Source organism: Humulus lupulus, chromosome 4, assembly GCF_963169125.1.
Source record: "Humulus lupulus chromosome 4, drHumLupu1.1, whole genome shotgun sequence".
Classification (NCBI taxonomy): domain Eukaryota; kingdom Viridiplantae; phylum Streptophyta; class Magnoliopsida; order Rosales; family Cannabaceae; genus Humulus; species Humulus lupulus.
In genome coordinates, this window is record NC_084796.1 from 100,038,595 (window position 1) to 100,048,139 (window position 9,545).

Consider the following 9,545-nt stretch of genomic DNA (forward strand, 5'->3'; position numbering starts at 1 on the left):
TGGGAAATTTCACGGGCCTAAAGCCCATGATAATTTCGACCTAGGGGTGATTATTGGTGATAACTCTTGAATAAAGAGTTATTTCATGTGCTTTTGAACTTATAATTGTGGAAAAATCATGGGTGATGTTAGTATATTTTTAGCTTTTGTAGCTAACTTTGTTGTTTTTATTATCTTAATTAAGTTTAATTATTTTTGTAGTTGTTAATAGCTAATGGATTAAAGGTTGTAGTTTCATGGATAAATATTTGCTCAAGGAATGAACTAACATATGAAACTATTTTAATTGAATTTTTTATGGCTGAATTATCAGGTTTGCTGTAGCAAAACAGATTTTGCTGAAGCGTTTTGATTAGGCAGTTTTTGGGTACATGGAACACGTGGCAAGTCAATGGGTGAGTTGGAATATTGGCTGAGGTGGCAAGGGCAGAAAGAATCAGTCAACATATGGGAGAAAAGGACAAAAGAGAAAGGAGGAATTCACATTTTTGGAGAAAAATGGGCAATATTGTACTTTTGAAAGAAAAAGAAAGAAACCTAGAATGGACTTAAGGAGGCATCAGCCGAATTAGGAAAGCAGCAGCCATTTTTGGAAAGAAAAACCAGCAAAAGAAAAGAGAGAAACTCAGAAATCAACAAGGAAGAAGGAGGACAAACAAAGAAAGCTCAAGCATTATTTTGGATTTGTTCTTTCTTCTATTCCTAAACTTTATTTTTATATTTTCTGAGTTAATTTATAAATCTGAATATTATGGGCTGTTTTGATTGTGGATTAATTTTTATGAACTCAGCCATGAACTAATTTTTAGGTGGCTTGAATTGTTGATGAACCCTATGTTATAGTGTATCAATTTCTTGCACTTTATTTTAGTAAAATCTCCCTTGTTCATTCAAGTGTGCTTATATTAATTTCTTGTTGTTGTTTGGCCAACAATGGCAAGCTATTTAATTATGTTTAATGCTGGAAAGATTAAATGTAATTGGAAAAACTTGGATGACACAAGTCATAATGTAGGTTAGGTTATGTTAGTAAGTAACATAGGGATATGTTATTTGCCTTGTGTAGCTTTGGAGAATTAAACTTTGAACTGCATTCTTAAATCTGATTTTGCATAGGAATATGTTTAATTAGGCTGAAGAATTAATGTCATTAAATTTGGGAAAGTTTTATGAGTGTTTAAATGAATTCTTGTTAACCTGAGAGTTTTGCTAGAATATTGCTACCGCAATCTGTCCGCAATTTGTTCAGGATGATTAATATAGGGGAATTCAATAATTTAAGTCCATTTTCCAATCCATATATTTCTCTCAATTTTCTTGTTCAGTTCAGTTTTTAATTTCAGTATTTCCATCTTTTTAATATTTTGTTTAGCTTAAATACAACCCATTTGATTTTTAGTACTTATAAGTTGTTTAGTAATTGTTTTGCTTATTTTTCTATTTTTCAATCCCTGTAGAGACAATTTACTTATCATTGTATTACTTGTGTGACTACGTGCACTTGTGTATTTAAAATCAAATATTTAATTTATCACAACAATTGGCTATTATTGTATTGATTTTTTAATTAAATAAATGACCTAAATGAGTCTATAAAAGGAATGTTAAGAGAGAGTTGAAAACATAAGTCAAAAACACAAGTTGAAACATAAGTTTCTGATTGATTTTAGATTCTCTCTAAACACAAGTCATTTTCTAAGCCTCGTTGTTCTTCTCTCTTCTTCTCTCTGTATCGATCTCATGTGTTGAGAATTGCCCACTCTAGTCTAGGTGATTCTAAGGATACTTTGGAAGGCTGTGAAGAAAATTGAAGATCAGTTCAGTTTCTTAGTAATACTCTGCGACAGAAAGGATACAAGGGTTAGCGAAATTGAAGGAATGACTCTTTCATTTCGTTGCGTATAATGTAAGTATTCTTACCATTATTTCTCTTTGAATTCAATTTTAGAAACATGTTCTAGGTTATCTTATATTAATTTGTTTAATATTAGATCTACATGAAAATAAATAAAGATCATGTATAAGTTTTCCTATGAGTCAATCACTCACAAACAATACACACAAATAAGCATAGAAAACAACATTATGCATAAAGGGGAACATGGCCCTAACAAATTCAGACATCCGGTCATAACCACATCTCAACATAATCGGGAAAATACCCTGCTCTATGTCCATATGCCAATTTTCTTACCTCAGGTTCTGTGCGACAATCAAGACGACCTCGAGTGCGATCCTCTTCCGATGCTCTCGAAAACCCTAGTCACAACAATATAATGTAGGTTTAGTTCCCCTTAAACCACAACCTACCATATCTTATGTCCTAGGAACCTTAGCTTATGATCTCCCAAGGTTACCCATCAAAACCCATTTAAAACAAACTCGAAACCAAGCTATAAGCACTGGCCAGTTGATTGCCTGCCCTAGGCCGGTCGACCGGCTGACTGAAAGTCTGAGCCTGCCCAAAACGCACGCTGGTCACTGGGTGCCCTAGACCGCTCAACCAACTCAAGTCTGAAAGCAAAATCTTTGTGTTCATCAAAAACTAAAACTTGCCCGAATTTGTTCCAACCTATATGCAACTCAGAATTTGTTTACCAAAATAGTTATTCAACATAATATACATCTATTAGCATTAGCCTAACATGAAAATCCATGTCCCAACTCAAAGAATTAAGAATTTAGGTCAAATATCTAATTTTTCCCCCAAATTCCAAAAATGAACAAAATTCTGGTTTTAAATTTGAATTTAATACTTAAACCAATTCATAAATATGCTTCTACCACGAACATATCCACCTAAACAACCTAACACCATAAATTTTCAAAATTTAAGCGTAATCCCCGAATTCCCTCAAGAACAAGTGTGAAGAACATAGGGAAAAATTATTGCCCCTATGAATTTTCGAAATCCCTAGGTTGAAGATGACCATTTCTTGCTGCTAATCCCTTTTCTTGAAACTAAATCCCCTTCTAGAAACGTCAAGGTTGAAAGGGCTTGATCATAGCCTTGAGTGCATAGTATTTTTTTGGAAGAGTTTGAAGAGAAAACAAGGCAAGTGGTGAATAGGCTAGAACGTGTTAGAGAATGTAACACCCTCCTAATCCAGGACCATTACATTGTGTACTTAAAATTGTGTCAGACCTGCTAATCAGGTCATTTGGCTTAAAGCGTATAACTAAGGTTAATGACAAGGGTTAGGGTTAAAAATTTTGGTCAAAAAACCATTGACTTTTATTCCAAAAATGTTATATAACATGGGATCCCAAAATATTACAACTAAACTGTTAAAAAGGATAGATACATATCAAAAGTTACATCAGCCGACCTAAGCGGCAAAACAGGGATAAAACCCTAGTTCCTCTGAGATAACCTCGGGCGTGATAGTCGAGCAGTCACATATGTACACACCGCCACCGAAGCTCTCCAACTCATGGCTGGTCAAGCTTTCCCTTTCCCTTACCTGCACCACAAAGCACCCATGAGCCGAGGCTCAACAAGAAAACAGAACATGCAACAATAGAAAAATATAGCTTTAAAAAAATCATTCAATAGAAATCAGTAACATTAATTCATATCCAATATCATTTAAGTTCAATCACACGATCATTGGATCAACCTGGGGTCGCTGTCCTATTCAGTTGGCTTTTAAGCCACTTCTGGGCCTATGCCCTAGCTACGTGACCATAGAGTCACCTAGGGCCTCACCCTTAGCTCTATCTCACTAGTGATAGAGCTAGCCCAACCCCCCTGGTTCACCATTGACCTTAGAGTTGATCAACGTAATAGTACGTTGCTGGTTTAGGCCAATGCCTCTCGACCAGTGCACAACGCTATTGTCGTCCTTGACTCATAAGTCAAGCCCTAATCCAGGATTACATATCTTACTTATAAGAAACAGATGTGGATAGGCACATCCCGACAAATTAAGCACATGTTCATGCTAATCATATAATCCCATTGAATAACCATTTTCACAAAACTAACATATTCATATAACGGGGCCACATGCCCTAACCATAGAATTTATGCAACGAATATAAGCACTTAAGCATTTATCAACAAGCATTTAGAACAATAGCCTAACATAACCAATCATGGGGCCCAAGCCCTAATCATATTAATTTATAACAAATGGGCCAATCCCTACTCACAGACAACATGTTCTGGATGCATTTTTCTTACCTTAGTTCCAAATGAGCATAGATAAGAGCGACCCTCGTGTACAATCCCGGTTTTGAGCCCCTAGCGATACCCTAAGTCACAACCATAAAAAATAGGATTCTATTAATATCGAGTGATCAAAGACTTCCAGACCAAGTCCTAGCCTCCGAGGCCTCAGGTTCCACCAAACCAGGTAGTGGAAACAATCCCGAGCCCCTAAGGTTGAGTTTCCGCACTCAAAATCTTCTTGGGGTCGAAAAACCCCCTAAGAGTCGCGGCCCCATGCCCTTGTGTCACGGCCCACCTCAACCATAGGCGTAGCCTCCCCAAACTTCAAACATGCGCTGCGGCCCGCCCTCGCGGCAGAGCCCTCCCTGGCTCCCATCTGTTCTAGAGGGCCGCAACACACCAAGAACAGAGTCACAGCCCGACTCCTTCGAACCCAGAAAAACCTCGATTTTCAGCAGCCAAATCCCATCCAATTTAACCCAAAATCATCCCAATAACATAATTTAACCAACACAACAACTCTAATATGTTCCCAGCAACAAAACCAAACAAAAGTTAGTTCTAAAACCTCATCAAAAATCCAATTCAATCTTTAAACTTCAAAGGCTCAAGAAAACTAAAACCCAACCAAGAAACACAAAATTTAAATGCTAGAAATCATAATTTAAAGCTTACCTCTGATAAAGATTAAATCCCCCAAGTTGCTACTGAGTTAATTCCCAAATCCTTAGCTTCAATTCAAGTGATCCTAGCCCAAAATTCTCCTTAGTTTCAATGAACAACTCAAAGAAAGCTTGGAGAAGGAGAGAGAGAAAGGGAGGAGGTCGGTTTAGGCAGCTTCCAAGTGTTTCTATTGTTTTGTCTTTTATTTTCTACTTAAGTCACTTAAGTTAATCCCAAGGCTCGGGGTACCAAAAACGTCCCCGAGGACAAAATGGTAAATTTCCCCAATATTCCCTCCTAGACTCTCTAACTCCAAATATATCTCCAATTATTTATTTTCATAACCCTATAACCCAATTAAATGTCTACTTCCCAAAATACCCCTTGACTCGGCCCGAGTCAGGTATCGGGTCCCGTTGTGACTTTCCCGCTAACTTGCTCCCTAGGATTGCCTCGTGCCGAAAAGTTCAAACAAACCCACATAATAATGTGGTCTCTCACATATAACACATATATGCACATAAATACACATTTATGCCCACAACGAGCCAAAATTAACAAAGTCGCCCTTCTAATAAGAAGCAGGCCCACATGCATATTTAATATCCCTAAATATGCGCATTTAATCATATTATCACATAATCCACATATTCACAATTAATACAACAATTAAACACGTAATTCCATATATTGCCATCCCGGCCCCCTAATCAAGGCCCTAAGCCTTATTAGGTAATTTTGGAACGTTACAGAGAACCTCTAGCATTGGTTTTCCTCTAATTTCATGGTCAATTGACCATTTAGTCCCTCCCACTAATTAATCCTCTAACAAACACCCAAGGGAAATTTGGTCATTGTATATTAAACTCTAATTACTCCACTAATCACCAAATTTATCACTAATATCAACCAAACATAATTATTCCACCAATTAATTTATTTTATCAATTATCCAAAATTATTGAAATTCCCAAAATAACCCTAGGCTCGACCCGAGACAGGCATTTTTTCCGATTGTGACTTTTCTGCTAAAACTGCTCGAAAGGACCCACTCATGCCGAAAATCATATAAATCCACATAATAATGTGGTCTGAAGGCACATAATGCATAATATTTACAAATATTTCATCAACATGTCAAAATTACAAAAATGCCCATTTTTAACAAAAGTGGGTCTTTAAACACACTTAATATACATAAACCATGCATACTCAATTATATAATAATGTAATCCACATAAATTTCACTCATGCCCTCCCGGCAAGCCAATTAAGGCACCAAATCTTATTAGAAGTTTTGGGACGCTAAACACAAGCAGAAAGTGCAGTGACTTGGTATATCAATCCACAATCACCCATACAGAATCACATTGCCCCGTAGTCCTAGGAAATCCAACCACAAAATACATGGTTATATCCTCCCATTTCCATTCAGGAATGCCCAAAGGTTGTAATAACCTCGTTGGCCTCTGGTGTTCAGCTTTCACTTGTTGACAAGTTAGGCACATAACCACATATCCACCACATCTTTCTTCATCCTTGGCCACCAATATAAATATTTAAAATCCTGATACATCTTCGTGGTGTCAGAATGTAATGACTATAAAGTGGTATGAGACTCATCTAGAGTCTCTTTCATAATACCAGCCTCCATCGGAATAACAAATCCAATCTTTATATCTTAACAAATCTATATCAAAAATAGTAAAGTCCTTCGCCACTTCAGCTAAGACTTTCTCTCTATGCTTTACCAGTTGTGGATCACTCTTTTGCGCTTCTTTAATTATTTCCAGAATGGTAGAGTAGGGAGTTATATTTGGAAAATTACAAACCACGAACTCTATGTTAGGGTTTATGCCCTAAAAACATGTCAAATATATTTTATTGATTTAAATAAAAGTATAATTTTATTATGTTTGAATGTTATAATTATTGTTTGAATAATTTTTATAAATATCAATAAAATTTCATATTCATTTATGAGGATATGATCTTGTATTAGTACGAGAGAATTAATATCATATATAATAAATAAAATAGCTAGTAACATATTAAAGTACGTTAATGAATGATTACTAGTGCGGTTTACTAAGCATACGGGATGCAAGTAGTCTAGATTCAGATTACTGATGTTGATAGACATCTTGGTAAAGGTGTTGTATACAATAGTGATTATATATGACAGGACCAATATAAATTAACTCTCTTTATAAACTTACTATTTGCCATAAAGAATTAATTCTTATCATAATAGATGATCATTTGTAGATGATTCTAAATCCTTAGTGATCATGAACTCTTGCTTGTGTTTATTGGATCTTTTGATTCGTTCATTAAGGTCTCTTGATGTAATACCGCTAGTGACTTTTGTTTTGGAGATTCAGTATCATGAATGATTGGGAACATGATTTTACAATAATGGAATCCATGCCTTCCTAACAGGTCGAATATTGGTTCCTTTAAAGGTTAATTTTGAAATTGAATAGTTATTAAGCTCAAATCTATAATTTGTTATAGATTAATTATTCGCCAGTGAATTAATGGTACTTAAGGAACAAGATGTGATTAGAAGGGTAAAACAGTAATTTTGACCAACTCTAATGAACGAACCAATAAATTGAGGACAGAACTACATTTATTGATCATATCAATGGACTACAAGAGAAAACTCTGTAAATATAATTCTATATATACTTAAAGTGCAATTCCATATTTATAGTGGAGTAATCATGGAATTAGTAAATAAGATTATTAAATTAAAGAGTTTAATTAATATTCTGATTTACTGGAGCTTCGTATTATAGGTCTATGGTCCCCAGGTCACCTCTGTCCTACACTGTCAAGGGTAAGGATGTCACAAGAAAGATTTATAAAGAAATGATTAAATTTCAAAGGAATTAATTTTCCAGGGCAAGGAAATAATTATGGGGAATTTATTAACTTTGAACTAATCAATTAATTAACTATATAGTTTTTATTTTGAAAAACTTAATGTTAAAATAAATATTAATCATGTTTTGATTAATATTTGAGAGAGTTTAATTATTATTTTATTATAAGATAATTTATTTAAAACTAGTAGTTTTGTAAGATAAAGTTAATTTTAAATTAACTGATATTTATTTTGGGATAAATATCTTGTCTTAAAATTAATTGAACTAACAAATGAGAAAAACAGGGATATATATATATAGTGTACATGCCACTCACTGTATTTGACAGTGAGTGGCGCCACACACATATTCCCATCCTTGGAATATGAATTTGGAATTTTAAATTAATTTTTTTATTTAATTGTTTTAATTATTAATTTAAAACATGATTTAAATTAAATAATTAAATAGATTGTAACTCACCAGTTTTAGTTTTAATTAAATAAATATTAATTGAAATATTTAATTATCTTTATAAACCTGAAAAGAAGTGATTCTTTTCTAAGTTAGTTGTTCCTAGGTTATCAGGGTCTCTCAAAAAGTAAGAAATGATAGAATTCTCTATACTTGAAATTCTAGAAGTTTCTATAGCCTCTATCTTCTCAAACCTCTCTAAATATCATGTGCTAAGTACATCTAGAGAGCCTACAATTAACATGTGAATCTTACGTGCCCACACACGTCCTTGTGTTAGAGGATCAACTTAGAAGGCTAGGGTTTGAGCTTTCATAAGTTATGAAGATCGTTGATTTTACTAAAAGTCTCAAGGATACTTGATAGGCTACGAGAGGTAATCTTTATTCCTTGTATGTGTTATTTAATATATCTATATATGTATGATCTTAGCTGGTATTAATGATTTTTTGAAAATCCATTTCCTACACACTTCGTTGCATATTTAATTTTTTCTAATTTAATACCAACACTCTATACCAGAACTGTTCGTTTCCTTAGCTAACTTTGTTGAGATTAGTTTCGAACTATACACTTGGCCTGGACCTTTACGACTTAAGGTATTAGCCACCACGTTAGTTTTTCCTGGATGATAAAGGATTTCATAGTCATAATCATTCACCAGTTCTAGCCAACGTTTTTTTAACTCATATTTGAATCTTTCTGTGTAAAGAAATACTTTAACTCTTATGCAAGTGTATATCTCACACTTCTTCCCATATAAGTTGTGTAACCACACCTTAAGTGAAAATTCCACTACGGCCAACTCAAGGTAATGTGTAGGATATCTTTTTTCATATTCTTTTATTCGTCTCGAAACAAAATCTATGAGTCTCCTAGCTTGAATAAGGACACATCCTAGTCCCTATTGCATCGCATCAAAATACATCATGAACTTCTCGTTCTCAAATGACAAACCAAGCACCGGTGCAGTGACCAATCTCTATTTCGACTCTTGGAAGCACTATTCACATCTGTCACTCCACAAAAACCTCAAATTCTTACGAGTTACTTCAGTTAAGGGTTTTGTAATCCTTAAGGATCCCTTGAGGAAATGATGATAATACCCCGGCCAATCCAAGGAAACCTCTAATCTCTGTAGCACTCCTTGTCTTTGGCCAATCTCTCACCGCCTCCATCTTGGTTGGATCCACTATAATCTCATCCTTACTAACAATGTGACCCAAAAATATTGCTGGAGGAAGCCAAAACTTGCCCTACTTGAACTTTGCACAATTTATCTCCCATCAGCCTCCATGGTACCAAAAGAAATAATTATGTGATAATTATGGGCAATTGATTAATTGTGAATTAATTAATTA